Below are 25,999 nucleotides of genomic sequence, written 5' to 3'. Positions count from 1 at the left end.
ACTGAGCCTGCACTCTGGAGCCCTGGAGCCACAACTACCGAGCCCATGAGCCACAATCACTAAGCCTGTGTGCCACAACTACTGCAGCTCACGCGCCTATAGCCTGTGCTCCACAACAAGAGAAGCCACTGTGGTGAGAAGGCCGCGCACCACAACAAAGAGTAGCCCCCACTCACCGCAACTAGAGAAAGCTCACGCACAGCAACAAAGACCCAACACAGCCAAAAATAAACAAATAAAATTTTTTAAAAAATTAAATACAAAGAAAAAATATTAAACATAGCAAGGGAAAAGCAACAATTAACATACAAGGGAATCCCCATAAGGTAAACAGGTGATCTTTCAGCAGAAACTCTGCAAACCAGAAGGGAGTGGCATGACATATTTAAAGTGATGAAAAGGAAAAACCTACAACCAAGATTACTCTACCCAACAAGGATCTCATTCAGATTCGACAGAGAAATTAAAATCTTTACAGACAAGTGAAAGCTAAGAGAATTCAGCATCACCAAACCAGCTCTACAACAAATGCTAAAGGAACTTCTCTAGGCAGGAAACACAAGAGAAGGAAAAGACTTACAATAACAAACCCAAAACAATTAAGAAAATGGTAATAGGAACATACATATCGATAACTACCTTAAATGTAAATGGATTAAATGGTCCAATCAAAAGACATAGACTGGCTGAATGGATACAAAAACAAGACCCGTAGATATGCTGTCTACAAGAGACCCACTTCATACCTAGGGACACATACAGACTGAAAGTAAGGGGATGGAAGAAAATATTCCATTAAAATGGAAATCAAAAGAAAGCTGGAGTAGCAATTCTCATATCAGACAAAATAGACTTAACATAAAGACTATTACAAGAGACAGAGAAGGACACTACATAATGATCAAGGGATCAATCCAAGAACAAGATATAACAATTGTAAATATTTATACACCCAACATAGGAGCACCTCAATACATAACGCAAATATTACCAGCCATAAAAGGGGAAATAGATAGTAACACATTAATAGTAGGGGACTTTAACACCTCACTTTCACCAAAGCTGGACTAATCAACTAAAATGAAAATAAATAAGGAAACTTTAAGCTTTAAATGATACATTAAACAAGACGGACTTAATTGATATTTATAGGACATTCCATCCAAAAACAGCAGATTGCACTTTCTTTCCAAGTGCTCATGGAACATTCTCCAGGATAGATCATATCTTGGGTCACAAATCAAGCCTTGATAAATTTAAGAAAACTGAAATCGTATCAAGTATCTTTTCTGACCACAACGCTATGAGACTAGATATCAATTACAGGAAATAAAATCCGTAAAAAATACAAACACATGGAGGCTAAACAATACACTACTAAATAACTGTGAGATCACTGAAGAAATCAAAGAGGAAATCAAAAAATACCTAGAAACAAATGACAATGAAAACAGGATGACCCAAAACCTATGGGATGCAGCAAAAGCAGTTCTAAGAGGGAAGTTTATAGCAATACAATCCTACCTCAAGAAACAAGAAACATCTAAAACAAACAACCTAACCTTACACCTAAAGCAGTTAGAGAAAGAAGAACAAGAAAACCCCAAAGTTAGCAGAAGGAAAGAAATCATAAAGATCATATCAGAAATAAATGAAAAAGAAATGAAGGAAACGATAGCAAAGATCAAAAAAACTAAAAGCTGGTTCTTTGAGAAGATAAACAAAATTGATAAACCATTAGCCAGACTCATCAAGAAAAAAAGGGAGAAGACGCAAATCAATAGAATTAGAAATGAAAAAGGAGACGTAACAACTGACACTGCAGAAATACAAAGGCTCATGAGAGAAAGATTACGACAAGCAACTACGCCAGTAAAATGGACAACCTGGAAGAAATGGACAAATGCTTAGAAAAGCACAACCTTCTGAGACAGAACCAGGAAAAAGTAGAAAATATAAACAGACCAATCACAAGCACTGAATCTGAAACTGTGATTCAAAAATCTTCCAACAAACAAAAGTCCAGGACCAGACAGCTTCACAGGCAAATTCTATCAAACATTTAGAGAAGAGCTAACACCTATCCTTCTCAAACTCTTCCAAAATATAGCAAAGGGAGGCACACCCCCAAACTCATTCTATGAGGCTACCATCACCCTGACACCAAAACCAGACAAAGATGCCACAAAAAAAGAAAACTACAAGTCAATATCACTGATGAACATGGATGCAAAAATCCTCAACAAAATACTAGCAAAAAGAATCCAACAGCACATTAAAAGGATCATACACCATGATCAAGTGGGGCTTATCCCACTTGATAATGCAAGGATTATCATCCTTGCATCCTAGGAATGCAAGGATTCTTCAATATACACAAATCAATCAATGTGATAAACCATATTAACAAATTGAAGGAGAAAAACCATATGATCATCTCAATAGATTCAGAAAAAGCTTTTGACAAAATTCAACACCTATTTATGATAAAAAACCCTGCAGAAAGTAGGCATAGAGGGAACTTACCTCAACATAATAAAGGCCACATATGACAAACCCACAGCAAACATCATTCTAAATGGTGAAAAACTGAAACCATTTCCTCTAAGATCAGGAACAAGACAAGGTTGCCCATTCTCACCACTATTATTCAACATAGTTTTGGAAGTTTTAGCCACAGCAGTCAGAGTAGAAAAAGAAATAAAAGGAATCTAAATTGGAAAAGAACTAGTAAAGCTGTCACTGTTTGCAGATGACATGATACTATACATAGAGAATCCTAAAGATGCTACCAGAATACTACTAGAGCTAATCAATGAATTTGGTAAAGCTGCAGGATACAAAATTAATGCACAGAAATCTCTCGCATTCCTATACACTAATGATGAAAAATCTGAAAGAGAAATTAAGGAAACACTCCCATTTACCATTGCAACAAAAAGAATAAAATACCTAGGAATAAACCTACCTAAGGAGACAAAAGACCTGTATGCAGAAAACTATAAGACACTGATGAAAGAAATTAAAGATGACACAGACAGATGGAAAGATGTACCACGTTCTTGGATTGGAAGAATCAACATTGTGAAAATAACTCTACTACCCAAAGCAATCTACAGATTCAATGCAATCCCTATCAAACTACCAATGGCATTTTTCACAGTACTAGAACAAAAAATTTCACAGTTTGTATGGAAACACAAAAGACCCTGAATAGCCAAAAAAATCTTGAGAAAGAAAAGCAGAGCTGGAGGAATAAGGCTCCCTGACTTCAGACTATACTACAAAGCTACAGTCATCAAGACAGTATGGTACTGGCACAAAAACAGAAATATAGATCAATGGAACAGGACAGAAAGCCCAGAGATAAACCCACGCATATATGATCATCTTATCTTTGATAAAGGAGGCAAGAATATACAACGGAGAAAAGACAGCCTCTTCAATAAGTGGTGCTGGGAAAACTGGACAGCTACATGTAAAAGAATGAAATTAGAACACTCCCTAACACCATACACAAAAATAAACTCAAAATGGATTAAGGACCTAAATGTAAGGCCAGACACTATCAAACTCTTAGAGGAAAACATAGGCAGAACACTCCATGACATAAACCACAGCAAGATCCTTTTTGACCCACCTCCTAGAGAAATGGAAATAAAAACAAAAATAAACAAATGGGACCTAATGAAACTAAAAGCTTTTGCACAGCAAAGGAAACCATAAACAAGACAAAATGACAACCCTCAGAATGGGAGAAAATATTTGCAAATGAAACAACTGACAAAGGATTAACCTCAAAAATATACAAGCAGCTCATGAAGCTCAATATCAATAAAACAAATGACCCAATCCAAAAATGCACAGAAGCCCTAAACAGACATTTCTCCAAAGAAAATATACAGATTGCCAGCAAACACATGAAAGGATGCTCAACATCACTAATCATTAGAGAAATGAAAATCAAAACTACAACGAGGTATCACCTCATACTAGTCAGAATGGCCATCATCAAAAAACCTATAAACCATAAATGCTGGAGAGGGTGTGGAGAAAAGGGGACTTTCTTGCACTATTGGTGGGAATGTAAATTGATACAGCCACTATGGAGAACAGTATGGAGGTTCCTCAAAAAATTAAAAATAGAACTACCATACAACGCAGCAATCCCACTACTGGGAATATACCCTGGGAAAACCATAATTCAAAAGGAGTCATGTACCACAATGTTCATTGCAGCTCTATTTACAATAGCCAGGACATGGAAGCAACCTAAATGTCCATCGACAGATGGACGGATAAAGAAGATGTGGCACATATATACAATGGAATATTACTCAGCCATAAAAAGAAACAAAAATTGAGTTATTTGTAGTGAGGTGGATGGACCTAGAGACTGTCATACAGAGTGAAGTAAGTCAGAAAGAGAAAAACAAATACTGTATGTTAACACATATATACGGACTCCAAAAAAAAAATGGTTCTGAAAACCTAGGGGCAGGACAGGAATAAAGACGCAGGCATAGAGAATGGACTTGAGGACACGGGGAGGGGCAAGGGTAAGCTGGGACAAAGTGAGAGAGTGGCATGGACATATATACAGCACCAAATGTAAAACAGAGAGCTAGTGGGAAGCAGCCGCATAGCACAGGGAGATCAGCTCCGTGCTTTGTGTCCACCTAGAGGGGTGGGATAGGGAGTGTGGGAGGGAGACACAAGAGGGAGGAGATATGGGGATATATGTATATTTATAGCTGATTCACTTTGTTATAAAGCAGAAACTAACACAAAAACAAAACAACACAAAAAATATGACGTCAAAAAAACAAAAGAAGCTAGATGCAAAAGACGTCCATTTATATCAAGTTCATATGCAGGCAAAATTAATCAATGATGATAGAAATCAGAATAATGGTAGACCAGGAGGGACGTCAGAGAGACGTTTGGGATGCTGATTAATGTTCTAAGTCTTGATCTAGGTGGTGGTAACATGTGTGCTCACTTTATAAAAATTAATCAATCTGTACAATTAAGATTTACCTTTATTGTGTGTGTTACACTTTAAAAGTTTATTTGGGGGTGGTGGTGCTGTGATGAATTGGGAGATTGGTATTGACATATATACACTAATATGTATAAAATGGATAACTAATAAGAACCTGCTGTATAAAAATAAAATAAAATTCCAAAAAACAAAAATATAAAATAAATAAGTTTATATAAATAAAATAAGAATGAATATATTAGAGAGAGAGAGTTACACTGCATGATTTTTAATGTTCCTTACAGTTCTAACATGCTATGATTTTGTGTGAAAATGCTTTGAGAATAATAAAATCCTCTACAAGTAAAAAAATAAAAATAAATAAAGTAGACACCAAGGGACTTCCTTGGTGGCGCAGTGGTTAAGACTCTGCGCTCCCAATGTAGGGAACCCAGGTTCAATCGCTGGTCAGGGAACTAGATCCTACATTCATACCACAACTAAGAGCTCGCCTGCTGCAACTAAGGAGCCTGCGAGTCACAACTGAAAATAAAAGGAGCCTGCCTGCCACAACTAAGACCAGGCACAACCAAATAAATAAATATGTTGTAAAAGTAAATAAAAAGTAGGGCTTCCCTAGTGGCACAGTGGTTGAGTCCGCCTGCCGATGCAGGGGACATGGGTTCGTGCCCCGGTCCGGGAAGATCCCACGTGCCGCGGAGCGGCTGCGCCCTTGAGCCGTGGCCACTGAGCCTGCGCGTCCGGAGCCTGTTGCTCCGCAACGGGAGAGGCCACAGCGGTGAGAGGCCCGCGTACCGCAAATAAATAAATAAATAAAAAGTAAAGTAGACATCAAATAAATGTTTCCACTATTGTGAATTGTGGGTATAATTAATAAAGCACCAAAATGATGCGTGCCACCTAGCCAGGAGGGTTAACACACCAAAATGGGCTTTGGTAAAATGGTGTGCTCTTTCCATGCTTGGCAAATTCCAGGAAAAGATGGGCAACATCTATTCTGGATAGCTTAGAGAGTGGTAGATGCATTGGAATTCATGGAACTCCTGAAAACTAAACGTCCTTAGACCCCAGGTTACAAATCCCATCCCACGGAAGATAAAGAATGGACCACTGAACCTACCCCATGCCCCAGACTAGATTAGCCACCCCGTTTTATACCATATGGCTTCCTCTTTCCTTGTAGCTCCATACCATTGGTGTAATTTTTTATTTCACGTATCACACACTAGACTCCAGCTCCCCGTGAAGGCAAAGGCCACGCTGGTCTCATTCCCCATCGCATCCCCAACATTTAGCCCGAACTGCCACACAGCGTGCTCCCCATAACGCACTCGCTGAATTAATTAAGTGGTCACCGGATGGAGCTTCCAGCTGTGGGTTTCTAGGCTCCCACTCCAACCATCTGACCAGAATTAAGAACATGAGCTTGATCCCAAGCAGAGGTTTCCAGACAGTACAGCACGTAGGCCTAAAACCCACCACGCCGAGGCTTTTGCTCCCTGGTGCAGCTCCCCAGTCCCACGGATCACACGTGTTTTGCACATGGAACCCCATTGACGTAACTGGGAATTTCACGGATGGAACAAATGAAGAGGCAAGGCAGCGGTAGATGTCTGCAGCACGAAGCTGTCAAGAAGAGATGTTTTGCGACCGGGGGGGGGGCCAGAGAGTGTGCCCCAACCGCGAAGGGCAGACCGCATGCTGCCGGGGGGTGGTCACTGACCGGCCTTCTAGAACGCACGGAGGGTGACAGCTTGCTCTGCCTGCTTGGCCCCAGAGCATCGGAAGCTTGGGTGGGTTCCATAACGGCAGCCTGGCCTCCCTTTCCATCCCGCAGCTCCCTCCTCAGCCCTGGCCCCTCCACTTCCGTCCCACCAGTCCCCAGACAAAAACAAAAGACCCATTACGGAGTTATTAGCTTCGTCTCGCATATCCCGTGGAGGGAGACAACTGCCAAGCCCACTTCGACTTAAAATGTTTAACAGATTTGCCCACATCTAATTTCTGTCACTGTGTTTACAGTACAAGGAACCCAGAGCAGAAAGCCGTGGAGAAAAGTCCTGGGGTTAGGATGGCGGGGGCAACAGAGGAGGGGGTAAAAAATAAATGCCAAACGCCTTCAAAGGCGACATTCCTCCCTGTGGTTTGCAAACACTTCCTCTCTCCCCAGCCATCCTGCAATCATGCTCCAGCATTCACCAGAGGAGTGTTTACATCCAACACCATTACCGGCAGGGGAGACAGGCGAAATTAAGGCCTCTGGTCTCTGTTCTCTGAGGCCCCATTATCTCTTTCCTCCCTTTACGTCCTTTCATCAGACGCCTCCAATATATGAAGGAGTAAAAGCCTTTAATGGGATTTTGAAGATCTTAAAAGCCAGGCGGTTTGTTTAAAAAGGAAAAAGACCAAGAGGGGAACATAGCCTGGGATCCCTGGGTCCACTTCTTGAAAAAGGGAGCAAACTTTGTTCTCTTCTTCTCCCCCCGTCTGCCAAATCAAGTGTTGGGTTTAAGGTTTGTCTTGGATGGAGAAGCAGACCACACAGAGCTGCCAGTGGACAGCCGCCTTTCCAGCGAGGCTGAGAATTGCCATCCACAGCACTTCCCGGGCCTGGCACGTCCTCTCCACTTCTCTCTCTCTCCCTCCCTCTCTCTCTCTCTCTCTCTCTCTCTCTCTCTCTCAGAACTGTGTCCAAGGCCCAAATTGACACCAACATCCCCATCGTGGTTAGCCGAGCCTAATGGTGGCCGAGGGAACGAGATAAAGGGGAGACGACGGTCCAAGTCAGAGGAAATATTGCACGCTGGCAGATTCGAAAGAGTGGATTTGGGTTTCTTCACTTCCCCAAGGCTGGGAAAACCCCTGTCATACATGGCCACAAAGTTTGGTTAGGAGAGAGGCTGGGTTTTCCAAAGAAATAGTTCTATTTGGTGTTCTCTTTCCATTTCACTGGGCCAATTATGCTCCGCTGAATCAGCACTGGATTGCTTGGGGTTTGTTGAGCCCTAGTTGTCTTGGGGAGCCATGATGGGGTGAAGAGTGATTTATGAGTTACACTGCGTTTGAATGAGACTCTGTGTTGGGCTGGGCTGGGTTGAAGACATGGTTGGTTCGTGTTGTAATATCAGAGTGGAATAACGGCGTGGAATCTTGTGATGCCGTATATTACTTTGATCCCTGGTGCCACGTTGGCTGTGGTAGGGTTTCAGAAGACACACTGGTAGGCAACGTTGTGTTTGTTTCAGGGGGTCGTTGAGTTGGACTCTGATGCAGCAGTGGACTGGGGCGTCGTGTTGGGAAAGCCGTGTAGTGAGACCGTCAAGCCCTGGTTTTGTTCACCAACGCAACTAACCGTCCCAGTAATAAAACCCAACCTCTCCTCCCAAGGTTGCCACGTGGCCCCTCTGCACAGAAGCTGAGGGCTTTCAGGAGACATGAGACAGAACTATGTCTCCTGAAATCCCGACAAAGACCTCAAGGTCATCACAGCCCAATCACCCAAACTGACCAGTGGCTGAACACCACGTCCAAATCCCCAGGACTCTTCTGCAAAGTGCTATAGGGTCTTTCATTACCACACTCCCCAGTTTCCCTCACTGCAATAGCCTCCCCTCAAACCACATGGAGCTTCCAGCCAAATCTCAAGTCCTGCCTCTTCCCTCGTGCACTTCAAAAATATTTCTTCAACTCACTAGAACCTTCGTGGGAGGTCGTCCAGCCACAAGAGCTGGAGGCAAAAGGACGTGACCTCTCCCTTGTTTCACGGAACACTGCTCTCTGCACATCAGCCAACACGGTTTCCTCCCTTGTCCCAAACGAAGCTTCTTGTTCTGGGGGAACGGACATTTCCTACCTGGTTTCTATAATGGAACCAAGTTGTTCCACCTCCAAAGACGACAGCAACCATCACAACAACAGCAGCTCCCATGAATGGCAGCTTACAGTGGGCCACATGCTGAGCTAAGCACTGCACATGCCTCTTCTCATTACATCCTACCAACATCTCTGGGGGGGGAAGTATTATTAGCTTTGTTTGACATTTTCAGAACAACCACTACGTAGTTCTACAGGCACTATTCTCGGACCTGGGGATGCAGCAATGAACAAAACAGTTGAAAATCTCTGCTAGCCTGTAGGTTCTGATCTAGTGGATGGGGAAACTGAGTCTCAGAGACGTTAAGACAGTTGCACAAAGCCACACAGCTGTGAATAGCAAAGCTCAGACTCGGCCCCAGAACTGCCTGCCTCCAAAGCCACGATTCAAAAGACAAACAAACCAAAAAAACAAAAACAAACGAAACACACACATACACACAAAGCCATGATTGTACCAACTACATATCCTTCCTTGATAAAAGCCACTCCTGTGTCCTGTCAGGATGCACTGACTTACTTTGGTTTTCTGGTTTTTTGTTTTTATTTTCAGTATCAGCTACTCTGTCATGGCTGCCTGCTGCTTGGTCATCACCCATTAGATGTAAACACAAATAGCACTGCAGGCTCAAGTACCTTTATGGAGGGATGGAAGTTTTGAGGCCAGAAAGAAAGGGCTGATGGAGAGGAAGAGATGCAGGCTCAATCCCTCTAGGTTAGAGCTGGCATCTCTGCGATCCAAGGGTCATTGACAGCGTGGGAAAAGGAACAAGGGGGAAATCCTGGCTGGTACAGTCCATTCCCAAGCCAGAGAGAACCGTCATAATGCAAAATATAGTACTCTACTTTTCAAACTGGGAGGAGTTTGCCTAGGGCTTCCCTTCCTCCTAGGACTGAAGAAGAGAAGGTTGGATTGTCTAGAGAGCAAGCCAAGCTTCAGAGACCACGGTCTAAGTCCCCATTGCACATTTTCGGGAGCCTAGGCCAGTCATTTTGCCTCTCTGAGACTCAGTTTCTTCACCAGTTAAATGTGAATATTCTTAACACCTAAGTGACAGAGCTATGATAAAGAGCCTTAAATAAGAATATATAGAGAAAGTGCTTTGCCCGTTATAAAGAGCTACATGAGTATTAGATAATCTACCAGGCTGGCAGGAGCTAACCCTCATATTATGAACTACGAAATTCCAAGGCCAGGAACATTGAGAGGAGCGACAAGGTCTTCATAGGGGAGAAGAAAATCAAGTCAAGATTGTAGGAGAAAGAAAATGGGGTTCATGTTGCTATACCTGCTATATTGTAAGCCCTGTGGTTGGCATATATATATATATACACACATATATGATTTCATTTGCGGTGACGATATTATCCCCGTTTTATGAATAAATAATCTTCAAGGAGGCAAACCAGCATTCCCATTGTCACCAGACCAAAAAAATGGAAACACCAGAATTTAAATTTAGAACGTCCACTGGCCAAAACCCAGATTTTTTTCCCACTTTGTCACCTCATTTGCCCGAAGTACTCCCTAGAAGAAAACCTACTCAACTGGATTTACGTTTAAAGGCCTAACCTGTCTTTAGTATCCATGTCCTCAAAATAAACAGACCCCCCCCCAAGCCTCAGTTACACCATTTACAGAAGCCCCTACATGGAGTTAGTCGCCTCCATCTGAGTGGCTTCCCGGAGTCGGGCAATGGATGAAGTGACCCCCCCCGACTCTGCATCTCCTCCGGTCTCCTGGTCTTTCCTCCCACAAAGAGGGTTTCCAGGCGTTCTGCAGGGCATTGTGAATACCAGGTGCCTCTTGCTGTATCCAGGTTCTAGAGTCCAGTCTCTCTAGATAAGGAATGGCGTGCTTGACATGACAGTGCTCCCATGTGTGCTGTTTGAACTCCATCCTCAAATTCTAGTTCTGTTTTCCTCTCCTCCATCGAGGGAAAGGGCTCTCATTCAGCACAGTTTGCTTCTCGCAGACTGTCTCCAGATCCACAGATTCCCGGCTTCGGTCTCAAAGTCCTACTTCCTCCACTTAGTAGCTGGGTAACCCTGGGCAGGTCATCCAGATGCACATCTATCTCAGCACACGGCCCCACCCACCACCCAGCTTCCCAAATCTGCAAAGCAATCTTGAAGCACCTGTCCCTCTATCTTCAGATCTAAGTCCTATCAAGCCAACCTCCCAAACATTCCTCAAATCCATTCACTTCCCTCCATTCTCACTGCACTGGCTTTCACCATCTCCATCCCTCTCTTGGATTTGGTCTTACTGCTTCCACTCTTGCTTCCTCCATTCTTTCTCCTCACTGCCACAGAGCAAGGCTTTTAGATATGCAGATGCATTCATCATGCCTCCACCTCCCTTCCAAATCCTTCAGTGGCTCCCTATTGCTATAAAGTAATGGGCCAAAGCGGGGAACCACGTCAGCTCTCCCGTCTGGGTTCCTACCAGCCTCATGGCCTTGGTCAGATGGCTTACCTTCTCCGTGCTTCGGTTTTGCAATCTGCACCTATGGCTCAGGGTTGTTGGCGAGATTAAATGAGTTCATGGGAGTTCCCTGGCGGTCCAGTGGTTAGGTCTCAGCGCTTGCACTGCCGTGACCCAGGTTCAATCTCTGGTCGGAGAATTAAGATCCTGCAAGCCGCATGGTGTGGCAAAAAAGAAAAAGAAAGACTAAATGAGTTCATAAAAGTTACTTGGAAATGTGTCTAGTGACCAGTAAAGACTCAACAAATCCTACCTATTTTATCATCTTCATCGTCATTATTACTATGCTTATTATTTGAATAATAAGCCCTTAGCATAGGAGACAGAGGTTGGCAAGATCTATTTCTTGCCTACCCATCCAAGTTTACCTCTGGTCTCACCCCTGACATTCTACACACCAGCCATTCTTAACTTCTTTGTTTTTTTAATTCAATATAGGGGCAATGATTTATGTATAAAGATGGTCACCACAGTGATGTTTATAATAAAAAACATTTTAAGGTAAATATCCATCAATTAAAAATGCTTAAGTAAAATCGTAGTATAATCGAGTATTTCAAAAACATTTTAAATTATGACTCTAATGAATATTTAATGACAGGAGAATGCTTATGATATGACAACACATGAAAAATGACTTCAAATTGTATCTACAGCATTATTGCAATCTGAAGGAAATAAATCAAAATGTTTACCAGTGGTGATTTCTGTACTGTTGTACGGTGATTATAGGTGATATTCTTTTTTCTTCATACTTTGCCTATTTTCCAAATTTTATAGAGTCAGCATGTATGCCTTTCATATTAGGGAGAGGGAGAGAGAGAGAGAGAGAGAAACTTGCCGCCTTTCTTTTTTTTGTTTCAGATGTAAATGTTCTGGTATTACAAACTCACTCCCCAGCCCACACACGTACAATTGCCACCGTTTCCCACCCTCCCTCCCTGTCCATGAAAACAATATTTCAATTCTGGTCTTAAACGATTGTATTGAAAACTTAAAGAAAAGCCAGTTCCCCTCCACAGGCTAACATAATTTGCTAGGCTCCTGTCTTGGGATAAAAGAAATCTTGAAATTAAAAACAACAACAACAACAAAAAACTACAGTCAGCTCCATTTTAGAACGAAATCCAAAACAGATTCGGTCGCAGAGGACAAATACATATTAAACTTTTTTAAATGGAGGTAAGCAAATCACTTTCATCTCAAGATTTTGGAGGGCTGTCCCTATTCGTAGAAATTATCACCTGGTCAACACACTGCATCTCTCAGGAACCTAGATATCCCTTAATGTGTTTTTTGGCAATAGTGGGGGGATGTGGTGTATGTGCGTATATCTTTTTCTCCAGGGTCCACCAGATGTTCTGAGATGCTTAGTCTCTGTCCCTGAGATGCAGAGTTGACCAGATGTCTGACATCGTAGTTTTTTTGGTTTTTTGGTGTGTGTGTGTGTGTACGTAACAGGCAGAGAAAGAGAGAAAAATAAAAGGGCAAAGTTCACTAACAATTTTTTTTTTCCTTTTCAAAGCAACTCTGATAACTCTCCATTCCAATAAGTTATGGCTTCCTCCCAACCTGCTTCCTTGGTGGGAACAGTAGGTTCCCATGCCAACTGGAATGGGGAGAGGGGGAGGCCGTGAGAGCCAGTTGATGGTTTGTCAAGATATGCACTCCAGCACCTCATTCTTCTAAGAATGTTTTTAAATGAAAAAGCTTTGCTGCTTAGACAAAAAGAGGAACAAATATTCTTGCAGAGAAGCACAGAACCTCATACTAAAGGGTACAGGATAACATTTACTAATATATCATTATGAACCCTTAATGAATGAAAATATTATTCACATTTTCCTTTGATTTTATGCTTCGTTATGAAGCATTTCAAGAGGAGGGAATAAAAGAGACAAACACTGTGGCTGGCATTGTTACGCTGACATTACAAATAAGTGTATTTATGACGGTATTATACAGTTCATATATTTCCCTCTAATAGTGCCAATAAAAAGATGGTATTTTCCCAGCGTCTGCTCTCTGCTCATGTTTTATGTCTTACTTCCCTCAAGGGTCTGTGTGCTTTTAAGCAAAAGAGCTAATTTTTCACAGTGTTAGAGGGGAAGGGAAGCTGGCTTTCTGTCTGTCTACCACTCAACTGCTGTTTTCCTAGTAGCCGTCACAGGGCAAAATGCTCTTCTTTTCCTTTTAAAAGAAATGCTACACACATGTACATATTATAATAGCTCACATTTTTTCAGAGTTCTTCCTACCTACCCAGGACCTGGGTCTTACACATTTCACTTCAACTGACCTTCAGGACAAGCTTCTGACCCAGGTACTCTGTGCCCATTTTAGGGATGAAGAGACTGCAATGCTTAGCAAGTTCCCCGTAGACACGCAGTATGATCCAGGACTCAGAGCCCTCAAAGTCAATGCTCCAGACGACACTCTTGTGCTTTTCTGTCCTTTTGTTTTTTTCTCACTGTTGAGGTGTTCATGGCTTATGATGGATAAATATTCTTTCTTTTTTAATAAATTTATTTAGTTTATTTATTTATTTTTTGGGCTGCATTTGGTCTTCATTGCCGCACACGGGCTTTCTCTAGTTGCAGCGACTGGGGGCTACTTTTCATTGAGATGTGCAGGCTTCCCACTGCAGTGGTTTCTCTTACCGCAGAGCACAGGGTCTAGGCATAAAGGCTTCAGTAGTTGTGGCTCGCGGGCTCTAGAGCGCAGCCTCAGTAGTTGTGGTGCACGGGCTTAGTGGCTCCTCGGCATGTGGGATCTTCCCGGACCGGGGCTCGAACCCGTGTCCCCTGCATTGGCAGGCGGATTCGTAAACACTGCTCCACCAGGAAAGTCCCATGATGGATAACTATTCTAACTGGTAGCAGAGAACTCGGTCTCACAGAGCCTTTAAGCAGGCACATATTCTTTTTAGATGGGACGGAAAGGCCAGCTAACTTTCACCAATAATACCTCTTGGTGTCTTCTTCCACAGGTCTAGCTGTGTGAGCTTGAATAAATAATTTAACCCACCTGAACATCAGTTTTCTTATAAGAGAGAAATATCACAGCTTAGTATCAACACAGAATATGAGCTTAAGAACTATGTTACTTTCACTTACGTAATATTCACTAAGCCCTTCTTAGATGGCTGACAAGATACTAGATGCTGAGGGAACAGCAATGAAAAGATGTGTACAGTCTAGTGAGAGAGATAACTATGCAAATAGACCAACACCATTGCTTGTGATCAGTTAGTTCTTTGATGTAGTTACCGAATTGTTCTCTTTAAGTTTCTGACCAGCATCTGAAGCATTAACAGGCAAAATAAGTTCAGAGTTATCCAGAAATGTTTCATCACAAATACTCCCTTCTAAAACAAACAAAACAAACACTTGTAGAAATCCATAGGGCTTCTACCAGGCAATTTAATGTATAAACTGTGGATATGTGAGTCAAACATAGTTTTAAACTATCATGGCAATGAACAAAGATTATCATGTCAACAAATGACTACCCCTGGTGATTAATATCTTTTTTTAATAAATACATAACCTGCACCAATCAGCAAGACTGAAAGGCGGGACAGCTTACTACACCACGCCAGCCAGTAAGAAAAAAAAAAAGTATTTCTAAGTACTCAGAAAGACTGTACTCTTCAAGATACCCTCAGACCCTCTCTATCTTCAAGTCTCCATGATCCTATCAGGTACTTAAAACAGTTTCTCAGCCTGGGCACTGTTAACATTCTGGCTAGATAATTCTTTATTCTGGGAGATTCCCTGCTGTGCACTGTAGAATATTTAGAAGCATGCATGACCTCTATCCACCAGATCCCAGCAGCAGAGACGATCACCCCCCCCACCCCCACCACATGACGACAACTAATAACATCTCCAGACATTGCCAAATGTCCCCAGGGGAGAGGGTGCCCCAAATCACCCCCCCCCAGTTGACAACCATTGGTCTGAGACTAAAAGCACCTCTATATTTTGGAGGAGTTAAGATCAACTTAGGATCTAGCCTAGTCTGGCCTGGTCCCTTCTAAGATACCTCTTCTTTCTTCAATCAGGGGTTAGGAAGGAGGCCATCAAATGTTTCATTCATTCATTCATTCATTCACTTGCCTACGCACTCCCTCGTTCAGCATACATCGGCGGAGTGTAACAGCAATTTGCAGGCATGGCCTGGTATAAAACCACTAAGCACATTAAAGATGTCCAAACAAATGCTATCCAGGACATGATCTGAACTACCAAAGCTCAGCAGAACACTTGAGGTCTTACCTTGACCCTGGCACTATCTCTTGAGCCAGTGGTTTCCCTCTAGGACTCAATTTCATCACCTGTAAAATGGACTTGATGTGTGTGTCCCAAACATCCACCCTTTGGATGCTACCTTCAAAAGTTCTGCCATCCTCACCATCTGTATAATCCTTTGCTTACTATATTTTTTCTTAAATCAATTCTTTTTATTTATTTACTCTCCCAAGGAAATTGCATATCACTATGACATACATAAATCCAGTACCACGTCCATAAATAAAAGGTAACCTTAAAAAAGAAATACAGGGAAAGCAAAACAAAGCTATTATATTCCAGCTATACACTGCTGTGGATGGGAGGTTCAAAGCATGGTGCCTATTCTCTCCATATTAGAAAGCGGAGGACAGGAGAATGGTGAGGAGATGTTAAAGGCATACAAGGACCAAACTGGAAATTTCTCTGTGCCCATGAGAATCAAAGGAGGCTTGCAAAGGGGGAAAGCTCTCACTATGTGATTCAGAATCCCTTATTTTCATGTTCTTGGACCATCTTGAATCATCCATATCTGTCAGTGGCACGCATGCCACCTTTTGGGAAACACAGGATCAGCTGCGCCAGTCTAGTTCTTAATACCCTGTTTCACTGGCTTAACTGTGTGGCCTCATGTAAATGACTTAACTACTCTGAAGCTCAGTTTTCTCATCTATAGAATGGAAACACCATCGCTGCCCCTCAAAGCTGTTGTGAGCAGTTAAGAACATATTTAACCTCGCTTTGATTTCCAAGGTTCTTCTTTAGATCTAACATCCTAGAAAAAAGCAATTCCCCCAATTATCTTTGTAAATGGCCTTTTGAGTCATGTTTAGGAGCTGGCATAGCAAAACGAAACAAAATAAAAAGTCTTTAGAGTTGTCCCCCCCAAGATTCATGTTGAAACTTAACCCCAATGTGATGGTATCAGGAGGTGGGGCTTTGGGGAGGTGATTAGGTCATGAGGGTGGAGCCCTCATGAATGGGATTAGTGCCCTTCTAAAAGAAACTCCACAGAACTGCCTGACCCTCCCACTACTTGACAACTCAGCAAGAAGATGGCCATCTATGAACTAGGAAGCAGGCCCTCACCAGACACCAAATCTGCGGGCACCTTGATCTCGGAATTCCCAGCCTCCAGAACTATGAGAAACAAATTTCTGTTGTTTAAGCATCACCTAGTCTATGGTATTCTGTGATAGCAACCTGAATGAACTAAGACAAAAATTCACCACCTTTGAGCTAGATGTTCTTAGCCAATCCCTTATGCCCCCTGAGCCTCAGTTTCCTTGACTATAAAATGGAAATCAGAAAGGCTTTCCTGCCTGCCTACCCCTGTGATAAAAATCACATGGAATAATGAGAGCTCTTTGTAAATGGCCAAGTGACTGATACACATATCAGTAATGATTTCCGAGCTACTGGGAGTTAAGTGCACCTTTTCATGTGTTCTTAGTTGCACCCAGGCAGGTAGGGAAGAAATGCTTGGGGGCTGCCCCTGCTAAGGTGAGCAGCTATGAAAGAAGTATGTTGCAAGGAGGTGCCAATGTTTGGGGTAAAAAGTTCTGCAAGGAAACCAGAGGGGCCAAGATTAGTGCGGGGTGGGGGGGTGGAGAGAAGAGAAGAAATGGAAGAAGGTGTCAGGAGTGAGAAAGGGGTGACTTCGCAAATTTGCCCTCTGGCATCAGGATCCTTGGCGAGCTCAGCACTTTTGAGGTTCAAGTTTGTTTATTCTTGGCAAAATGCAACCGCCTGTTTCTAAGAGAAAAGTCTTTAAAAGGTTTATAAAATCTACTCAAAAGGCTTTCTGGACATCAAATAGCTCATAAAAAGGAACATTTTGATGAGTTAAGTGTAAATGAATCAGAAACATACGGATTCCATTTTGCCTAACCTGCCCGTGGATTTAGGAACGAAGGGGAAAACTCTCCAAGCCAAATTCTTCAGGGGCTTTTAGACCCCTGAAACCTTTGAAAGCCATTGGCAATGTTAAGCACATCCCATACAGAACTCTGCTTTGTCCTCCTGAATTTTGGTCTCCAGGAAAGGCCCCCGCTGGAAGATTCATTCTGAGGGAGAAAGGGAAGGAAAGGAGTAAACACAGCCCATGTACTCCGTGCTCGGAACTCTGCACTTCACAGCTACCCTGCGCTGATGCCCTCCAGGAAGGGGACATACTTTATGTCACCCGAGAGACAGGAGAGCACAGAGGATGGTGACACCAAAGAGACAGGGTGCTCATCCCAGCTCCACCAAGGGCCAGCTTTGTCTATCTGGCCAAGTTAAAGTAATGTGCCTAGGCCTCAGTTTCCCCATCTGTAAAATGGAGCTAAAAGGGGCATCTAGGTAGAATTGTGGCAAGGGTTAAATTTTTACTTTTTTTTTTGGACGCATTGCACAGCTTGTGGGATCTTAGTTCCCTGACCAGGAGTTGAACCCGGGCCACAGCAGTGAAAGCACAATGCCTTAACCACTGGACCACCAGGGAATTCCTAAATTTTTAAATTATAAAACATCTCATCCAACACTTCGCACATAAATATTTGTTCAAGACTGGCCAGCATTATGATATACAAACCTTGTAGAGTGAGCACTGATGTTATTCCCATTTTAAAGTCCAAGAAACTGAGTCCAAGAATGATTCACTCACCCCAGGCCCCAAGTCCATTACAGCAGTAGACTCATGATTTAAACGTAGAGCCTTATGATTCCCAAACCAGAGGTCTCGTCACTCCACTCCACGAATTTCCCAAAAGAATCAAAAGTCTAGCAGAACCGGGATTTCCCTGTTGGCCCCGTGGTTAAGACTCCACGCTTCCACTGCAGGGGGTGCGGGTTCGATCCCTGGTCGGGGAACTAAGACCCTGCATGCCGCTGGTGCAGCCAAAAACAAAACAAAAAAGAGTCTAGTAGAACCAATCAAACTCCAGAGACCTGGAATTAATTTTCCAATAAGGTCTGTGCTGGGACCCTCACTCCAGCCTCATGCCGCGGTATCTAGAGATGAACTAAGATGGGCCTTCCTCCCAGACTTCTAAGGACTTTCCGGTGCCAAGACACTAGCCCTACACCCTCCATCAGAGGTGTTGAGAGATATCCCTGGCTCCAAAGTTTTGTTTTCTTGGTGTGACGGGTTAATGGAATTACAGGGAAGAAGCGCAAGATGAAAGGAGAGACATTTGGAATCACACTACATTTTCCATTCACTGTCTCTCAGACTGATGCTGTGTAATACAGCTGTAAAAATACATAAAGCAAAATCTAAAGTAGAAAAAAAAAGTCTATGTAAATGGGCCAGGTGGATAATACTCGGCGTGTTGTACATGTTTCTGCACATGGTTTTATCAAAGGGGATAATTACAGCACATGGAAAATAGGATATATTGTTTCCATATGAGAGATAAAGAGGGAGTGTTATAAGTGATTAAAGGGACTTAGGGGTATAGAATGTTCTTGTAATGAGAAGAACTGCTCGTGTCCTAGAATTAGAGGGTTTCTTAGCAAGAACTGCAGAAGTCTTTCTAGTATACTATAAAGGGAAGGCTTCGAAATTCTTTGTAAGTTTGGCCAAACTCAAAAAGTTAGACTCACTCAGGCAGCCTCTCTTCATTTCCTGACTCTGTTTCGTCCAGGAATTATCTAGGCAGGTCTCTGCATCTCGCTGCTTCACTAATGAGCCCCACAGCAGAACAGCTGACGAGGTCAAGAAAGCCCGGAGCCTGATGACAAAAAGACGAACAACACAAAAACTGGGCAAGGACTTGCATAGACATTTTTCCAGAGAAGATATACAAATGGCCAACAAGCACATGAAAAGACGCACGACATTATTAGCCATTAGGGAAATGCAAACCAAAACCATAATAAGATACCACTTCACACCCACTAGGATGGTTGTAATTAAGAAAATAAAAAATAACAAGAGTTGGCGAAGATGTGGAGAAATTGGAACACTTGCACATTCCTGGTGGGAATGTAAAGTGGAGCAGTTACTCTGGAAAGCAGCGTGGCAGTTCCTCAAAAAGAGTCACTGTAGGGCCCAACAATTCCACTCCTGGGTATATACCCAAAGGAATTGAAAACAGATACTCAAACAAATACTTGCACACCAGTGCTCATCAAAGCAAAATTCACAGTAGCCAAAAGGTGGAAATAACCCAAGTGTCCATCAACAGAGAAGTGGGTAAACAGAAAGCAGTCTATCTATACACTGGACTCTTACCCAGCTATAAAGAGGAATGAAGTACTGACACATGCTACAACATGGGAGAACCTCAAAAACATCACACTAAGTAACACAAGCCAGACACAAAAGGTTACATATTGTACGACTCCATTTATATGAAATGTCCAGGATAGGCAAATCCACAGAGACAACAAACAAATTAGTTTTGTTTTTTAATTACCAAGGTAACACCTCTGATGGAGGGTGTGGGGCTAGTGTCTTGGCATCAGAAAGTCCTTAGAAGTCTGGGAGGAAGGCCTATCTTAGCTCACCTCCAGACACCAGCATGAGGTAAATTAATTACCGAGGGCTGGAAGTGGGAGGCAGGGAGGGGGTCAGGGAGGAAAAACTGCTTAATGGGAACGGGATTTCTCTTTGGGGTGACTAAAATGTTTTGGAACGAGGTAGGGGTGGTGGCTGCACAACAGTGTGAATATGTACACTTTAAAATGGTTAATTTTAGGGGACTTCCTCGGCGGTCCAGTGGTTAAGACTCGGCTTCCACCGCAGGGGCGTGGGTTCCATCCCTGGTAGGGGAACTAAGATCCCACATGCCGCGTGGTACAGCCAAAAAATTAAAAAATAAAATAAAATGGTTAAGTCAAATCAATATGCTCTATACCTTAAACTTATATAGTGCTGTATGTGAATTATATCTCAATAAAACTAGGAAACATTTTTAATGGTAAATTTTTTATAGTAAGCAATTTTTATTACTCTTTAATTTCTTTATACATGTAGCTCTAGATGTATCATGCTTGAAGTGTGATATCAAGGTTTTTTTCGTTTTGTTTTGTTTTTTGGCTGCGTGGGGTCTTCGTTGCTGCGCATGGGCTTTCTCTAGTTACGGCTACACTTTGTTGCTGCGAGGGCTTCTTATTGTGGTGGCTTCTCTTGTCGCAGAGCACGGGCTCTAGGTGCACGGGCTTCAGTAGCTGTGGCTCATGGGCTCTAGAGTGTAGGCTCAGTAGTTGTGGCGCACGGGCTTAGTTGCTCCGTGGCATGTGGGATCTTCCCGGACCAGGGCTCCAACCCGTGTCCCCTGCATTGACAAGCGGATTGTTAACCACTGCACCACCAGGGAAGTCCCTTAATGGTTAATTTTATGTTATGTGAATTTCACCCCAATATAAATAAATAAACAAATAAAAATAAAGGCTGGAGCCCAAGTTCCTTCCCTCCACCTGCCAAGACCTTGCATTAAAAGATCTTGGCCTCCAGCTCAATGCCAGTAACTCTAGTCTCCCTAGAGTTGGCCTCCCTCGAACTATAATTCCTCTCTTGGAACTAAGCTGGATGGGCCCCAATGGTAAGTAACCAAACTGGCTTGCTTCTCAGAAGGGTTTTAATATGATACGGCTGGCCAAGACGTGGATTTTTGCAAACTTTTTTCCTTAAATCTTTTCCTTTGTTATCCTCTAGAAAACTAATTCTAGCAGATATAGAGGGAGCTGGCCATTCAGAGCTTTGTCAGTCTCTGTTGCTGAGCAGCCTGTCTTGATTGACCAGGAAATTAGCATCCATTAAGAATTGTGTGTCCTTATAACTTGGAGGTGACCTGCCTCGATGTTATTATAGTAATAGATACAGATTCAAATCTTTCTTTGCCCCTTACTCACTCTGAGCGTCTGGGCAAGACATTACCTCAGTTTCCTCATCTGTAAAATGGGCATAACTATACCTCAGGATGTTGTCATGAAGTTAACATAGCATTCATATTGGAGTTGCTCAAATAATAATATTCCTTTTCCCTTTTCACTATCCTAGCCTGGTCTGAGAGGTTTAAAACGGAGATAATGAAGGAATTTCCTGGAGGTCTAGTGGTTAGGATTCCACACTTTCACTGCTGAGGGCCTGGGTTCGACCCCTGGTCAGGGAACCGGGATCCCAAAAGCCACACAGCATGGTCAAAATAATTAATTAATTGAACAAAATAAAATAAAATGGGGATAATGATGCCCCAAAGGGAATAAAACAGATGTGAAAGGGCACTGAAGGTGTGGCATTAGTTTACTGATGGTGTACCATCCCAGTAGATCTGGAAATGGATAGGATCTCCCCATCACTACACATATGGGAAAACTACAGCCCAGAGAGGTTGAGAAACTTGAGAGATATCACACAGCAAATCACCCACAAAGCGAGAATTACAACTCAGGTGTCTGAAGCTCCTAAGCTGCTCACTAGGCAGTGGGGTATGATCCATGGATGAGGGTTCAGGTGCCTCCCTCCAACTGGGTATCTACCAACTCCTGCATGACCTTGGGCACTTCATGCTCAGTGGTATAGGCTCACACTGGGTCACTTGCAAGGTCAGAAAGAGTATGCTGGCAGAATAGAGAAAATCTTGCAGCTGAAAGTCACCAGTTTCCTACACGTCTCTGGTAAGCAAGAAAAGGAGAATTCTTTAAAAATAATTCTTTTTTGAATATATATTTCCCAGAATTTGTTCATTCAACAAATATTTATTGATTTTTTATTATGGGCCAAGTTCTGTTCCAGAAGCCAAGAACACAAGGTCCCTGTGCACAGAAAGCTTACGTTCAAGTGGAAAAGACAGAAACCAACAAGTTAGAGAAAAACCAAGAGAATTTCAGATTTATAAGCACTATGAAGTCACTAACATGGAGAAACGCAATAAAATGTGCTGGGCATGCTAATTTTAATTAAGTGAGCAGGGATGTTCTTTCTGAGGAAGGGATATTTGAGTTGAGACTGGAATAAATAAAAGGAGCTGGCAATGACCTGAGGAGAGAGTATTCCAGTCAGAGTGAAGAGCACATGCAAAGAGCCTGAGACGCAGGAACAAATCTGACATATTTAAGAAACGGAGATGCTATGTGGCGAGGGTGGGGCAGGCTGGGGGTGAGGGCAACAAAGGTGGGAGATGAAACCAGTGAGGGGGAGGTCTGAGGCCAAACCGGGCAGAGCCTCGCTGAACTGGAATTACATGAGAAACAATCTCACCATAAGCAATTTAACAATGCCGATAACAAAAGATTTAAAGAGATCATGGTCACCCATTATCACAACGTCTAGAGAAAACTGACCAGTGATATTCTGGTGCGTGTCTTTTCAAACATTTTATTTCATATCCTATCTTATAAATATATAGGGGACTTCCCTGGAGGTCCAGTGGTTAAGACTCTGCGCTTCCACTGCAGGGGACAAGGGTTCGATCCCTGGTTGGGGAACTAAGATCCCACATGCCACTCGGCACGGCTAAAAAAGCATTTTTATTTTTATATATATATATTTACAAGAGTAGGATCATATAATACATCCATGAAACTAGCTTTCCAATTTATTTTTATTGTGTGTTTATTACTTAATACATCATAAACATCTTTCCATGCCAGTTCACTTAGATATCACACCGAGTTCACTTGGACGCAGTGTCTGGGACATAGTAGGCACTCAACAAATATTTGTATAAGGAAAGAACGAAAGAGAGAAGGAAGGAAAGAAGGAGGACGGGAAGGAGGGAAAGGGGAGGAAATAATTTTTAACAGCTGCTTCATCTTCTAGTGCATGATTATAGGTTAATTTCATAACCCGTCTCCTACTGTTGACATTTAGGGTGTTTCCACGTCTTCACTGCCATCAACAATGCTGCTGAGACATCCTCACCTCTGTCCTCACACCTCAGGATACTTCTCCAACCACATCCTCAGGATAATCTCTCAGAAGTGGAACTTCTGGGACAAACTGTGTATCTGTTTTTAAAGAACGTGCCCTCCGGAAAGATTTATCGGTGTGCCCTTCCACTGGCAGTGTCTGAGGATGCTGGCTTTCCCTCACTGTATAAAATGTCGCTTACAAAAGAAAAAAAAAAAAAAAGCAGAGGCATCCAGGATGAGTTTACTGAGTGTCACTGGATTTCTGAAAGGTCATCTTATTTCACTCCGTCATGCAGGCATCTTTTCCGACCTAGAAGATGGGGAACTTGCTCTTCTGATACTCCCTCCTCCTTGGGACATTTCCAAAGTGAACCATCTCAGACTCTGAGAAATGAGGCCAGTTGACTGGGGAAACTCTTTTCCATTTCTGGGTTTGGTGTTACTAAGAGACCTGCCCCAGATCAGATGCTTCCTTTCCTCTGCAAAATTAAGAGGTGCAAAAAGATTCCCAGTGCTGACTGCCAGGCCCTTTCATAAGTCACTGGTTTTAATATTGGCTTGGCAGCTCCGATAATGATTTCTTCTTTTAAAGCCTAGGACTTGGAGGCAAACTGCAGAATGTGGCCATGAACTTAGCCATGAACCTCACAAACTTAGCTTGGCTATGAACCCAGCTATGAACCTGGCCATGAACCCAGCTATGAACCTGGCCACGAACCCCGTCTGAGCTGCGATTGTTCACAACACTTCACACATCCCTACCATCTTTTAACCAAGACACCTTTCCATGGCCATTACTTTGGTCTCTCCACCCTCCTGCAAGGAAAACTTCAAAGTTCCCAAATGGTAGAGGAAAGAAAACTGAAGGCGAGGCTTGCCCCAGCTACAAATACTCTGGGGGTTGATATTACTAATTAAGATGGAGTCTTGATTATCTTTCCAAGAAAGATTTCCTTTAAAATCTTTCCATATAGGAGAAATACTATCTTTTCCAGTTTAGAGATAAGGAAACAGAGGCCCAGAATGGAATGATGTCTTTGACCCTGGTCACATCATGGTCAGCGGCAGACTCTGAACCGGAGTCCGTACCTCTGGTCGTCTGGTCCATGTCCTATGAAAGCATCTACTCTCCTGTGTGCTTCAAATGTTCTCTTCAACATGACCCTTCCTCTTTATTCCTTTTCTTCTTTTTTTTTTTTTTTGTTTTTGATCGTGCTGTACAGCTTGTGGGATCTTAGTTCCCCGACCAGGGATCAAACCCAGGCCCTCGGCAGTGAAAGTGCGGAGTCCTAACCACTGGACCACCGGGGAAGTCCCGACCCTTCCTCTTTAGCATCAAGGAGTTGGGAAAGCAGAGAGCCAACACAGGAGTTTGCTGTGGACGAGCTGGAAAAGCTAGACCTAGATGGAGAAAATGGAAGCAAAACTATATTCTGCCATTTCACCAACCCAAGAATCGTCTAGAAGTAGCACTAGTGTAGACGTAGCACTCTTCCTTTGCTTTCTGAATCTTTTTTCAAGGTTGCTTCCCCATATCTGCCACAGACCCAGAAGGAAGGTGTGATGGGTGGGGTGTGGTCCACCCCAGCTCCGAGAGGCATCCCCATGTTCCCCATGTTCCTGGACTGCCCTGCAATGACAGCTGCATCATAAGTCTAGCAGACCTGGGAGATCTGGCATGGGAAGGAAGCAGAGCTCTGTTCGGGGAAAGAAAACCCTGTTTTCTTGGGGGAAAGGATGGGGACTTCTAAATCGTAAGCCTTATCTACAAGCAGCTGTGGGACGCTGGAGGGGTGTCGGGGTGGAAGGGACACAGTGCCGTGGTGAAATGCTTCCAACGAGGACCTGCAGACATGCCTAAACACTCAGAATAAATAAATAAGAGCAAACTCCTCCCTCCTGCGTTAGGGGAAAAAAAGGAAAGGGAAGAAAAGTAAGGGAGGGTTTATAAAGGCAGCCTTTCAGACCCTACAGCCCACTAGTCTCAGCTATTTTCCTGCCGCGGGTTGGCCTTGTCCCCCGTTCATTGGCCCCTCTGCCCTTGTATTTACCTGCTGTTTATTATCTATACCTGAAAGGCCAGGAGCGACCAGAACTTGGCCTTTGTTATCAGATGCACATGAAACAAACTGTTAGTGCTGGAGAGGCCGGGCTGCCTTTTCACCCAGCTCTTCCTTCCCAGCCCCCCATTCCTTGCCTCACTCTCTGTGCAGCCAGCCAGCCGACAGGAAACTGCACACTCCAAGAATCAAGCACAACCCACTTGTGGTCCACATAACAGAGAACCAACCTCATCCGGCTGGGCCTCTCTTTACCTTGACCCAAGGAGGGGGTGAGTGTTCAGTGAAGTTGTCAGAAAATGCCTGAAGAGTCTTTGGAAGTATTCACTGTCTTCCTTAAGAGATCTGTTGTATCCTGTGTCTCAAATTCAGGGACCTCGATGGCTACAGGAAGTATGACCTGGCCAGGTGCCGTGACTTTGATGAAGAAACTGAGGTT

The sequence above is a fragment of the Stenella coeruleoalba genome (assembly GCF_951394435.1).
Source record: "Stenella coeruleoalba genome assembly, chromosome: 14".
Classification (NCBI taxonomy): domain Eukaryota; kingdom Metazoa; phylum Chordata; class Mammalia; order Artiodactyla; family Delphinidae; genus Stenella; species Stenella coeruleoalba.
Note: the sequence above shows the minus strand (reverse complement) of the source record.